This window comes from Myotis yumanensis, unplaced genomic scaffold (assembly GCF_028538775.1).
Source record: "Myotis yumanensis isolate MYYU_CA2020_CCGP unplaced genomic scaffold, mMyoYum1.0.hap1 SCAF_3, whole genome shotgun sequence".
NCBI lineage: Eukaryota > Metazoa > Chordata > Mammalia > Chiroptera > Vespertilionidae > Myotis > Myotis yumanensis.
Window position 1 is genome coordinate 158,190,910 of NW_027223754.1, and position 14,428 is coordinate 158,205,337.

The window sequence follows — 14,428 nt, forward strand, 5'->3', positions numbered from 1 at the left end:
CGGGCTGAGAGGGAGAGAGGGAGGGGAAGGGTGGAGGAGGGAGGGAGAGAAGGGGCGGGGAGAGAAGAAAAAGGGAGGGGGGAGAGCTACGCGGCAGTCCGGCGAGTGCGCATGCGCGAGGTTGGCGCGCTGCCCTGGGGAGGGGGCGTCCCGGCAGCTACGGGGGCTGGAGCTCCGGCCCGCGGTTCGAGATCGGGGGTCCCCTGGCGCCGCTGGCGGGCTCGGGGCGGGGCGCGTCCTCCCCCCCGCCGGGGCCTTTCTCTCCCCGCTGCGAGTGGCTGCAGGAACTGGGGTGCTTGGGCAGTGGGCGAGCCAAGTGGAGTGGCTGCTCCCCTAGGATTTCAGCCGGGTCTGGGGATCCTGGTTTCCTGGAGGTGCCCTGACCGTGCCCCGCCGGCCTGGGGTGGGGGCAGGGGCCGCCATCGCGGGGACGGTTCGGGGAAAGGCTGAGCTTGGATTCGAAGACTTTTGGAGAGGGACCGGGACCGGGGCCAGCGGCGGGGGGCGGGGAGGAGGGCCGCGAGGGCCCGCCCCCACCTCGCTCCGGGACTCGGAGTAAACAGGGACACCGCGGGGACACGCCGCAGCTTGTCCGCCCTCCCGGGGCCTGGGGATGGAGCCCACCTTCGTCCCCGCCTCGCCCTGCCCGCCTGGCACCGAGCGCGGGAGGGGCAGGCGCTGGTTTGGAGGGAGGTGAGTCACCAGCGGGTGGGGCTGCCCCCTTCGCCCCAAGAGGTCGGGGCTCGTTTATTTTTTATTTTTTTATCCCTTCTGCCTGGCTCCCCACCAAGTCGGCGTTTTAGATTCCGAGCAACAGGGATTTGGAATAAGATGAGGGACTCTGGACCCGAGTTCTGAGCGGGCGTCTGCTGAGCGCGGGACCTCTGTCCGGCCCGCGGCCGGTCCGGGAAGGCTGCCTCCAGCCCCGGGCGCCGGCGGGTCCACCGCCCCGCGGAGGTGCTTCTGGCCACTGCCCCCTCCTGGGCGGTGTTTGCAGCCTGCGCCCTGGGCGTCTGGCTTTCTGGTGTCTGGAAGCCAGAGTGCAGGGAGACAGCAGGCGACTTGGGCTGCCAGAAACTGAGGTTCAGAAAAGAGAGGGTTGTACCCTTTTAAAATTCTAGCCAAGGAAGGGTTCTCCGTCCTCCAGGCTGTCCTTGCAGAAAGCGGAGCAACACTGAGGACTTGTCCCCTGATGGCAGTGCGAGCCACGGAAGAATCCAGAGGGAACCAGAGCTTTTCTCCAAACCAGAGCTCCCTCTGGGCTCGGTTTGCTCCAGGCCACGGCCACCTACCTTTCGTCTTCCAGGCTAGAAATCTCAGACGCTGCCAATTCTGTCTAATCTTGCAAGTCTGTGCTCAAGGTCTGTCATTTTTTCCTTTGAAATAAAGCTCCAATTTCCTCTGCCAGAGTTTCTTCACACAGCGGTGGAATCTTATTCATCCTATTATACAGCCCTCCTGGGCTCACACAGTGACAGACACATGGCGGCAGGGACTCACTGAACGTGTTTAGTGAATGCCTATCAGATTCCTTCCTCTCCCAGGACCCTCTCCCAGTGTTACCGTCCAAGCGAAATCAGATTGAAACAGATTTCAGACATCTTTGAAAGGAAAAAGCTAGATGGGATGACCGCATGTCGCTTGTAAGGGGGCAGTTTCATTCCTCTCCCTGCTAGTTACCTTACAAAGGTGAGTCTTTCTACATCCGTTCTCCCTGTGTAGTCTCTTCTTGGATGGCAAACCTCTACTGGGTGTCTGTCTGTAGACAACTAAATCCAGTATGAACTCTCCCAGCCACGGACTTCCAAAGTCTGGCCTCAGCCTGCATGTCAACACTTCTTATTTGCTACCTCCCAACTCCTATGAGCTCATGAATGTGAATGTGTATTTATTTTTAACTTTATCTTATAAAAATGGTAATAATTAGTGGTTAAAAAACCCCTCAGCGTATAGGAAGGTACAAGGTGGAAAGTAAACTCGCTGCTCTCCACACTCCCATTCTTCAGTCCCACCCTCAGAGTCACCACTACTGAGAGTTCTGTGGGTCTCCTTCCAAGAGGTTAAAAAAAAAACCCACAAAAAAACAAATAAACATCATTTAAAACCACAAGTGAGCTCATACAATATATACTATTCTGTAACTTACTTTTTCAATTAACTTATCTTGATCCCTTTCCACTTTGTACACGCACATCTCGCCCTCTTTTTATGTTGGCTACTTGCAGTGTCCTTGCTTGGATTCTACACAATCCATTAGGGTTGTTGGACACTTGGTTATTTCCAGTATGTGAACGGTGAGGGTGTCTCTAAAAGAGAGAGAATGCATATTTCTATCTGAGCCTTTAATTATACTGTTCTCCCAGCCCCTCCTTACCCTCCTTAGAAAAGCCGTCCTGTTATTCTCCCTTTGCCCATCTCTCCTGTTCCCAACTTGTACTCAGGATAGCCTCAGTACCTAGACCAGTGGTTCCCACCAGTGGCACACGCCCCACAGGGGGGCAATTTGATTTTTAAGGGGGGCAATTCGAGAATGAGTTACTAACAGTGAATTTTTTGCATTTCTTATGGCCCTAGGGGCCTCATATACAGTATATAAATATATAGTGACATTTTTATGCATTTCGGTTCTCTATTATATATTTTGAAACTTTATTTGCTATTTCTTTTATATCACTTCATATTATTACTAGAGGCCAGATGCACGAAGTTCGTGCATGGGCTGGGTCCCTAGACCTGGCTGGAGATCAGGGACGATCTGTGAGGGCACTGGCAGGGTGATGGGGGGGGGGGGGCGGGGCGGGGTCCTGGCACCCACCTTGGCCGGGCTGCGGGCTGGGGGCAGCTCCTGCATTGAGCATCTGCCCCCCTGGTGGTCAGTGTGCATCATAGCCACCAGTCTTTCTACAGTTCGGTCAATTTGCATATTAGGCTTTTATTATATAGGATTTTTAAAAACAATTTCTTAGTGATTTCTTCCTCAGTACTTCAACTGTCCTTTTGTCCTTTTATGTTTCTTGTTCATGGATGCCATGTTCTTTGGAAGCTTGTTTAAACCAAGTTAATGGCCTTTTTGACTTCCTCCACGTGAATAGGAGTTCACTTTTTGAATAATAAGAATTATAAGTCACAGGGGGGGCATCAGGATTTTAGAGATGCTTAGGTGGGGCATGGCCAAAAAGAGGTTGGGAACCACTGACCTAGACATTAGCACTTAATTGTGCAGGTTCTGGGTCTACCACCACACTATAAACTCCTTAAGGGCAAGGATGTCTTTTATTTCTTTGTATCCACCCACTATTAGGAGCTCTTGATTAATTGATGGGAAGGCTGACAGAGTGTTAGGACCAGGGGTGCCTGTGCTGGTTGAGGAGACCATCGTAATTCATTCCTTTCAGGCGGATGTGACTGTAAACATCTTCTCTGCATTTCTCCTATAGCACTCATGAATCCCTCTCTGCCTCAGCATCTTCTCCCACTTCTATTGTTAAGAAGCATTTTCAATCTACAAATCCTTGAGTTGAAATTATAACCAAAATAGTGAGAAATCAAAGAGGAATTCTCTGCAATCCATAATCAGGATACCTAGAATGGTGACAGTAGGAAAAGACGTTGGTGTGGGAGAGGGTATCTTCTTTTTTGGATCTTCCAGCAAATCGTTAAACATCTTTTCCTGCCTGAGTGTAACAGGCACTGGGATTGGGGCCTTAAGGGGGCTGCTGTGGGATTGATTGTCAGGCCAGAGACTGACACCACCTAGTGGTCAGCTAAAGAAGTGTAATAGGGAGGGTGTTTCTGAAGGATATGGTGGAAGATGGGAAGAGACCAAGATTTATTGAGCTACTATTTACCATGTACCAATTCACGCAATGGGTTTTACATGGATCAGCTCACTCGAGTCTCGTAACCACCTTATGGCATAGGTGTTATTTCCAGTTTGTAGATATGGGAATAGAGCAGTGGTTCTCAACCTTCCTAATGCCGCGACCCTTTAATACAGTTCCTCATGTTGTGGTGACCCCCAATTTCATTGTTACAAATTGAACACAATTAAAGCATAGTGATTAATCACAAAAACAATATGTAATTATATATGTGTTTTCCGATGGTCTTAGGCGACCCCTGTGAAAGGGTCGTTCGACCCCCAAAGGGGTCGCGACCCACAGGTTGAGAACCGCTGGAACAGAGCCTCAAAGAGATGAAGGAAATCTGCCCCAGATCACAATGCAGATTGGAGCCCAGTTTTCATACATGTAATAAACATTTATTAGGTACCTCAAATGTGCCGAGCATATTGGTAGGCACTAGGGACAAGAAATGGAAATACAAAGTCTCAGATTTCAGGAAGCATATAGGTTAGTGGAGTTGTGCGATAAGATGACTGACAGTTATAACACAGTACCTTAGTGTCTATAATAAAGGCAAGTACAGATGGCCATGGGAACCAGGGAAGGATACTTGTTCCAGATAAGGGGGTCAAAGCACAGCAGTGTAGACGATACCAGCTACATGTTGAAAGAGAAGAAGGAAGTGACAGGCAATGGCAGGAGGAAAGTGTGTTTTAAGTTGGTGGGCAAGCAAAGGCATGGAGGCATGAGGAAGGTTAAAACACTTGAGGAAGCTTTCCGATCTGCCATCCATGGTGGAACTGCCACCAAAATGCAGATTTTTGTGAAAACCCTTGTGAGGAAGACCATCACTCTCGAGGCTGACCCCTTGGATACAAGAGAGAATGTAAAGGCCAAGATCCAAGATAAGGAAGGAATTCCTCCTGATCAGCAAAGACTGATCTTTGCTGGCAAGCAACTGGAATATGGATGTTCTTTGTTTGACCATAACCTTCAAAAGGAGTCCACTCTTTATCTTGTGTTGAGACTACATGGTGGTGCTAAGAAAGGGAAGCAGTCTTACACCACTCCCAACAGGAGTGAGCATAAGAGAAAGAAGGTTAAGCTGGCTGCCCTAAAATACTATAAGGTGGATAAGATGGCACAACCAGTTGCCTTCGTTGGGAGCGTTCTTTAGATGAATGTGTGCCAGAGTTTTATGGCCAGCCACTTTAACAGTCATTGTTGTGGCAAATGTCTGACCTATTGCTTCAACAAACTAGAAGACAAGTAATTGTATATGGGTCATAAGAGACATCAACTGGCCCAGCCGGCATGGCTCAGTGGTTGAGCATCAACCTATGAACCAGGAGGTCATGGTTTGATTCCTGGTCAGGGCACATGCCCAGGTTTCGGGCCCAATCCCCAAAGTGGACCATGCAGGAGGCAGCTGATTAATGATTCTCTTTCATCATTGATGTTTCTATCTCTCTTTCCCTCTCCTTTCATCTTTGAAGTCAATAAAAATATTTTTTAATTTAAAAACACACACACATGAAACTTGTCACAAAGTAGTTAAAAAAAAAAAAGACAACTAACATTTAAAAAAAACAACACTTGAGGAATGACTAATATGATATGGCTAAAGTTTAAGGTACTTATCGGGGAAGGTAATGGGTGAAGTATTCGTGAGCCTAATTATAAAGGGTGATTTTAGGCACAGTAAGTAAGAACTTAGGCTTTTTTTTCTAGAAGTTCTGGGAAGCCAGGTGAAAAACTGATGAAGTTCTTAATGCATCAGCCATAAAGCTGGAGAGGACGAGGATTCTAGACTAAGGAGATAGGATCAAGTTTACTAATTGGTTTACCATGTTGCCCTAGAGCAGGGATGGGGAATGTCCGGCCTGTGGCGGCCGTGTAAGGCCCACAAAATCATTTGGTCTGGCCCAGCCAAGGCATTAGGGGTGAGTTAATTAAACATTTGACCAAATATAGGAGTCTAATTTTTTTTTTTTTAATCCTACAAGGTGTTTTGGGCCAGGATTTGGCCAAGTGTATGCATTTTTGTTTTTAAATGTTTTTATTGATTTAGAGAGAAAGGAAGGGAGAGGGATATAGAGATAGAAACATTGATCAGCTGCCTCCTGCACAACCCCCCACTAGGGATTGAGCCTGCACCCGGGCATGTGCCCTGAGGGGAATTGAAATGGTGACCTCTCTGTTCATGTGTTGATGCTCAACCACTGAGCTATACCAGCTGGGCATAGCAGGCTAGTTTTTAAGTTGATAATTTTGTATGGCCTGTGAATGATGTGATAAATATCCAATGGCCCTTGGCAGAAAAATGGTTCCCCACCCCTGCCCTAGAAGCTAGAGACAGAGAAAGCTGGGTCTGGAAACTTTGGCTCACATTAGAATGTTCTCAAAATTCTCAGGTTTGGGCTGCACATTAGACCCACCTGGGGAGCTTTTAAAATCTCAATACTAAGAAAAACTGGAAGACTTATACTACTTAACTTCAAGACGTATAGGCTACTGTAATCAAGACAGTGTGGTACTAGCATAAGGATTGACAGATAGATCCAGGGAACAAAACAGAAGGCCAGAAATAGACGCACACTTAATGGTCACTTTATTTTTGACAAAGGTGTCAAAGCAATACACTGGACAAAGCAATACATCTTTTCAACAAATGGTTCTGGAACAACTGAATATCCATATAGGAGAAGTAAGTGAACCTTGACCCTATCTCACACCATATGCAAAAATTAATTCAAAATGGATCATAAATCTAAAACCTAAAAGCAAATCATAAAGCTGTTAGTTGAAAACACAATATCTTTATGACTTGGCGATAGGCAAAAATTTCTTAAGCCATTGAAGGCAATAATCATAAAAGAAAAAAATTGATAAAAGAAACATCAAAACTTTGCTCATCAAAAGATACTATGAAGAAAATAAAGCCAAAAAAGGTAAGCAAAATATTGATCTGACAAAGGATGGGTATCCAAGATATATATATATTTCCTATAATACAGTAATAAAAAGACTGTAATTTTTTTTAATGGACAAAAGATCTGAGCAGATACTTCATAAAATAACATATATAAATGGCCAATAAACCCATGAAAAGTATTCAAAATCTTTCTACATCAAGAATATGCAAATTAAGACCACAATGAGATAATTCTCCACACTCACCAAAATGGTTAAACTTTAAATAACTGACAATACCAAAAGTTAGCAAGAATGTAGAGCCCTCGCTGGTTTGGCTCAAGGGATAGAGTGTCAGCCTATAGATTGAAAGGTCCCAGGCTCGATCCCCAGTTGGGGGGGGAGGGGGGAGGGGAGGCGGCATGCAAGAGGCAACCGATCAATGATTATCTCTCATCACTGATGTTTCTATCTCTCCCTTTCTCTCTGAAATCAATAAAATTATGTTTTTTAAAAAAAGAATGTAGAGCAACTGGAACTCTCATACCGTGTTGGGAATGTAAAATGTACTATCTATTCGGAATAATATATAGCAGTAACTTATAAAACTAAGCATATACCTGCCCTATGAACCAGGAATTATATTCTTAGTTATTCAAGACAAATAAAAACATACAGGTGTGAGCAAAAGTAGATTTACAGTTGTGAGTATGTGAAACAGAGTTAATAAAGCTACTATAATAATCATAACTTGCATGTCTTTTTCCATATGAACAACTGTAAACCTGCTTTTGCCTACCCCTGTATATTCCCACAAAGATTGGAAGAAGAATGTTCATAGCATTTTCTTCATAATAGCCCAAAACTGGCTACAGCCTTGGTGTCTATCATTAAGGAAAAAGAGGATAGCCTCATTGGGTGGCTCATTTGGATGGAGCCCGTACACCAAAATGTTGGGGGTGTAATTTAGGGTACATACCTAGATTGTAGTTTCAATCCCCAGTGGGGTGCAGATGGGAGGCAACTTATCAATGTGATGTTTTTCTCTCACGTGGATGTCTCTCTCTCTCTTTCTCTCTCTTCCTCTCTCAAAATCAACTAAAAAAAAAAACATACCCTCAGGTGAGGATTTAAAAAAAAGAAAGGATAAACAAATTGTGGCATATCTCTACAATGGGATACCACTTAGTAATCCTATATAATAAAAGCCTAATATGCTAAGTGTCCGGTAGTCTGGTAGGCCATTCAACCAATCAAAGCATAATATGCAAATGATATGCTAAAGCCGTTAAATTGCTCACTATGACGTGCTCTGACCACCAGGGGACAGAAACTCCGACCGGTAGATTAGCTTGCTGCTGGGGTCCAGCCAATCAGGACTGAGCAAGTTGGGCCAGACACACACTGGAGCCCTCCCACGGCCCCTCCCCAGCTGGCCAACCTCCCACGTCCTTCCCTGGCCCTGATTATGCACCAGTGGGGTCCCTCAGCCTGGCCTTCGCCCTCTCACAATCTGGGGCCCCTTGGGGGATTTCAGAGAGCTGGTTTCGACCCGATCCCGCAGGCCAGGCCGAGAGGCCCCACTGGTGCACGAATTCATGCACCGGGCCTCTAGTAAAATATAAATGAACAATGGATACACACAACAACATGGATGAATCTCAAAACACGGTGAGTAAAAGAAGCCAGACACAAGTGCTCAAAGTCACTAATCATCAGAGAGTTGCAAATCAAAAGGACAATGAGGTATGACCTCACACTTGTTAGAATGACTATCATCAACAAATCAACAAACGACAAGAGTTGGTGAGGATGTGGAGAAAAAAGAACCCTCGTACACTGCTGGTGGGAATGCAAACTGCAGGCTCTGTGTAAAACAGTTTGGAGTTTCCTCAAAAAATTAAAAATGGAACTCCCATTTGACACAGTGATTCCACTTCTAGGAATTTAAAAACAAGAATTCAGAAACAATCACCAGAAAGAATATATGCACCCCTATGTTCATAACAGGGCAATTTACAACAGCTAAGATTTGGAAACAGCCTAAGTGCCCATCAGTAGATAAGTAGATTAAAAAACTGCCCTAACCAGTTTGGCTCAGTGGATAGAGCATCAGCATGCAGACTCAAGGGTCCCGGGTTCGATTCCAGTCAAGGGCATGTGCCTTGGTTGCGGGCACATCCCCAGTGGGGAGTGTGCAGGAGGCAGCTGATCGATGTTTCTCTCTCATTGATGTTTCAAACTCTCTATCCATCTCCCTTCCTTTCTGTAAAAAATCAATAAAATATATTTTTTTAAAAAAGGGAATTAATTAGCGAAGATATTTTAATATTGCTATTTGCCCTTTCTCTATAATAGAAGTGTGAGAGATGAAAGGAAATTAGTAAAATATATATGAAAATAATACATAAATTTATTAATAAATAAACAGTAACAAAAGAATATAACAACAGAGGCATAATATAAAGATGACAAAAACATGATATAAAAACAACAGTGATGCAAACAATGACTGATAAAGTGATTAAACTTATTCTAATATCTCCCTGTATACCACATTAAGAGTGAAAACACTTTCAGAGTGCTTGACTAACTTCCCTTGTGATGAAGTACTTAGAACTTTAACTGTAACATCACATGCTCTTCAAACTCGAGAGAAAGCAACATATAACTGACCATGTGCAAAAACGGGTTCAGGTAGGAACATGCCTACTCTGTCTAGAGTTTAACCTTGTGATTTATTAATAGTCATCACAAATACTGGCATCACGGGAAACCGTCGTCGAATCAATTTAAATGGGAGGCCAGTGTCAGATGGGGACAAATTAATTCTTGGAATCAGAACAGCCTCTCCCTCTGCAGATCCTGTTAATACTTCAGCTTCGATAATGTTAGGTCGTAATCTTTTGATAATAAATCTGGTACCATTACAAAGACCCCATTTACTATTGAGATTTCTCAGTAGCATGACGATTGCACCCACTTTCAATTTTAATTTATGACATGGCATTCCCGAAGGAGCAATACTATCAAGAAATTCGATGGGGAAATTTTCCTTTGTTTCTTTGTTATGGGGTGGGGCCACAACATTAGTAACAAAGAAACAGAATTAAAACTTTATTGTGGGGAGCCGCTACAGTGTTTTGGACAGGTTCAAGCCTTGGACTGGTGAGAGGGCACAGTCCTGTCATTGCCACGTGCAAGTGGTAGGGCAGGGATTTGAACCCGGGTGGGCTGACACCAGGGGCCATGGTTTTAACCACCATATTACATTGCTTTATAAGATAACACAGGAAGAATCGCCTGTGAAGACAGGAGACTGAGAAGGAGCACCCTGAGAGGTGGGAGGAAGACCAGGAGAGAGGAATCGTGAAAACCAATGGAGGTAGAACTTACTCAGGAGTGGCTGACAGTGTGGAGTTTTGGTGAGAGTTTATCAAGAGAAGGCCTGGGGCAGGCATCATTCTTGACGCCTAGGAGGGCATATGTGACATGGGCCTGACAGTTTCATTGGACTGGTAGAGACAATGGCCAGCTGGCAGTGTACTGAGGAGGTGAGGGAGGGAAGACAGTGAGCGTGAATAACTTTCCCAAAAGCTTGGCTGGAGAGAAGGAGAGAGAGAGAGAGAGAGAGAGGGAGAGAGAGAGAGAGAGAGAGAAGTAATTACAGTGCAAGTTAGAGGGCTGGAATTTCCTTGGAGAGGCTCAATCCTGACCACAGCTGGCACCATTCAGAGATGTTTGACTTTGCCCACCCACCGGGGCTGCTACTTGTCCTTCTGTGAGATGTAGGTCTGTTGACCACAGTCAGCCTCTGACAGCTCCAGGACTTCATTTGGAACCTTGAGATCAGCTGACCCCGCCACTGCTCACATCCTGTCGTCCTTGGCAGGCTTCAATGGGCGTCTACCCTTCTCCACTCAGCCCAGAGCTTCCTCTTCCTGACCACCCTTGTAATGCTTTCCACCCCCATCCTTGCACAAAGCTCTGGGCCACCTTCAATTCGGATTGTCCTTGCTCCTCTTTGCTTGTCTGAGGACTCTCTTCCTTTAAAGAGATATATGTCTCTTATTCCTCCAAGTCCACAAAACGAGTGGTGGTGGGATCATGGGCAGTCATCCCACTCTGGGCTCTCCATTTCTTAGTTAGTATGACGCCACCAAGATCTCAGTGAAGGCCCAGCCGACGTGGCTCAGTGGTTGAGCATCAATCTATGAACCAGGAGGTCACGGTTCAATTCCTGGTCAGGGCACATTGCCTGGGGTTGTGGGTTTGATCCCCAGTAGGGGGTGTGCAGGAGGCAGCCGATCAATAATGATTCTCTTTCATCATTGATGTTTCTCTCTCTCCCTCTCCCTTCCTCTTTGAAATCAATAAAAAAATATATATTTTTAAAAAGATCTCAGTTAAGGATGCATCTAGCAGCAAGTAACAGAAGACCTGCTTAAAGCAGATTGAACAAATGAGGAGGTCTGGAGCAGGCTGAGGACTGGTTGACTCACTGAGAGGTTTTTTTGTTTTGTTTTGTTTTTTTGTTTTTTACCTCTTTGCACTGTTATTCTATCCCCAAAGGTTGATGGTATCTCTCTTCAGAGTTGCCACATGGTTGCAGCTATTCCAGTCTCACGTATGGACTTGCCATTGAAGAAGAACAAAATCTTTCCCAAGAGCCCTCTAAGGTCCTATTGGCCCAGGGTATGGAAATACTGTGATTGGCTAGACCAAAGAGATTCCTCCCCTGAATGCATGGGAAGGGAACACCTGTACAGAATCCAGACTTTGCCTATAAGGCTTGCTGCTGAGCAGGCTCTATCGGTGCTTTCACAGATAGTCATATACCATAAATTCCTCTTCCTTTATAAGGGCCAGCTATTTCCCCTTCCATTGAGAATATGTGTAGCATGCAGCTTAAGGGCAACGGTGTTTGTGCCAGACTAACTGGAATTCAATCCCAGCTCACTTGCCAGCGCGTGGGCCTCGGGCGGGTTACTTAACCTTTCCACACTGCCATCTACTCATCTGTAAAATGAGGGCGCTCGGTACTATCCAATAGGACTTTCTGTGATGATGGAAATGCCCCATGTCTGTGCTAATGCAGTAGCCATTAGCCATAGATGACTATTGATCATTTGAAATGTGGCTAGTGCATCTGAGAAATTTAATTTTTAAATTAAACAGCCACATATGGTTAGCAGCTACTGTCTTGGGCACATAGTTCTACCTCATAATGTTCTAGGATAAAATATACAGAGCTTAAGATGTTTTTCAAAACATTTTTATTGATTTCAGAGAGGAAGGGAGAGGGAGAGATAGAAACATCAATGATGAGAGAGAATCATTGAATCATTGATCGGCTGCCTCCTGCACGCCCCCGACTGGGGTTCGAGCCCACAATCCGGGCATGTGCCCTTGACTAGAATTGAACCCAGGACCCTTCAGTCCACAGGCTGATGCTCTATCCACTGAGCCAAACTTGCTAGGGCTTAAGATGTTTTTAAAGTAGGAGTTGAAGTAATACCTAAACCCTCACTAAATCCTAGTTATTATTTTTGCTATCATGATGGCCTGGTCCCTTTCCCACCCTCCTTGAAGACTATGGCATCTGACTCACTGTCTTCCTGTCTATCTTCAGGTCTTTTGCAAAAGCCAGGTGGCTTTAATGTTCATGCAGGTAGTCCAGCAGCACCCTGGCCTCTTGGCTCCTTGCCCTCCTCAACTCTAATGACATTACCATACCACTCACTCCAGTAGCCACAACCTGTACCACACCCTGGCAAGGAAACTGGGTTGAAATCTTAGCCCCTTGTCTCTGACCACGACATTCCATCCCTCCGGATCTTTCTCTCCCTCGCTCCCAGGAAGACCGGTCTTTAGGTCTATGGATACTTCTAGTTCCTTGACTCTATTCTTTCCTTACCCACTGGCCCCACATGTCTTTACTTCTCTTCTTAAACCACCCTCTGTTCCTCACTGCTTCACCTCTAGTCCTTCACTAAATGGTCTCCTCCATCTGAATTGTCCTCCTGGCTTCAGACTTACACTTTAAATCCTCCTCTACATTACAGCTAGGGAGGTCTCTCTACTAAATCTCATCATCTTACTCACCTACCCTAAGTCCTCTACTGCTCCCCATTCCCGACTACTACCCATTTCCAGAAGGTACTGTGCTCCCATAGTATCCATGCTTTTGCATATGCTAAATCATCTTCCTGGTTTAACTCTTCTCTTGTTCTTTGCCTAAATAACTCCTATTTTCCTTCAAGATTTAGTTGGGGCATCACCTCCTCCAGGAAGACCTTCCTGGTCTCCCCTACTCTCTACTTAGTCTAGGTGCCCCTCCTATGTACTCCCACGGCACCCTGTGCTTCACTAGAGTCATAGTCCAGACTATCCTATAGTATCGCTGTTAACTAATGGACTCCCCCTCTCAGCTTTAAGAGCCTACAAACAGACACCGAACAAATTTTTGTTGAATCAACTGGACATAGATTCTGGGCAGATTTGTTCTATTTGCTTACTATACCCTTTTTTTTTTTAAGGTGGGAGAGATTTGAACATGTTTAAATGCTGAAGGTAAAATGCTGTAATAATTAGAAATGAGACGTTGCAGATTTGGAGGATCGAGGACACAGTGAATGGAACTGTGCTTGGGGAAGCAGAAGGGAGGGGCCCTGAGCACAGGTGGAGGAGCATGCCTTGGGCAGGGGCAGGCATATCCTCTCCTCTGAGCCTGAGGGAGGGCACAGGTGCTGATGAGCATGTCTGTTGATCGGGAGCCGGAAGCGAAGGGAGTTTCCAACTGAGGGCCTCTGTTTCCTCTAATCTAGGTGGTGGGTTGGTATTGAGGTGGATGGAAATTTTGGGACAATGGCCAAAGTCTGAGAGACAGAACTGGCTAAGGGCCCACCGCCACTTCCCACATTTCTTCTGTGACCTTTTCCTTTTATCCCTCAGTCCTCCACACATCCCAGCCTGCTGTCCAGCGCACCTGAACATGGCACCCACTCATGTTGTCTGTGTAATGTACTGAACTCCTGCCATCATCATTATGTTTAGTCCTTATGTAACAGAGTGTATGGAAAACATTCAGCCCCGTGCCAGGTACACAGCAAACACTCACTAAACTGTAGTCCTTGTTTTTACTGGCAAGAAAAAAATGTTGTCTTCTCTAGCTACACAGCAGCGTTTACTAGATGAGATGATCCCCTGTCCTCCAGGAGCTTATGTTCTTGTCAGAGAAGAATTTGCCCATAAAATAATCAAAAAGCAATGCAGCCCTCCTGGGTTTGGCTCAGTGGATAGAGCATCAGCCTGTGGACTGAAGAGTCCCGCGTTCGATTCCGGTCAAGGGCACATGCCCCAGTTGCAGGCTCGATCCCAAGTGTAGAGCATGCAGGAGGCAGTCAAACAATGATTCTTTCTCATCATCGATGTTTCTATCCTTCTCTCCCTCTCCCTTCCTCTCTCAATTCAATAAAAATATTTTTTTAAAAAAACAAACAAATAAAAATAAAAAGCAATGCAAAGCGATTTGTGGTGGTAACCAAAATCCAAATGATGCTTAAAAAGAAAAATCACAACCTGCACTGAAATGTCTTTTACATCAAGACCTAGAACTCAGATGCATCTATAAAACAAACAAGTTTCACTAAACACTACTTATCCTCATG

The 14,428-nt window shown here is 45.4% G+C and overlaps 1 pseudogene; it reads left to right on the forward strand.

The window, feature by feature from the left end:
• The first annotated feature begins 4,656 nt into the window (after positions 1–4,656).
• Positions 4,657–5,118, forward strand: LOC139005421 (ubiquitin-ribosomal protein eS31 fusion protein-like; annotated as a pseudogene).
• The last annotated feature ends 9,310 nt before the right edge of the window (positions 5,119–14,428 follow it).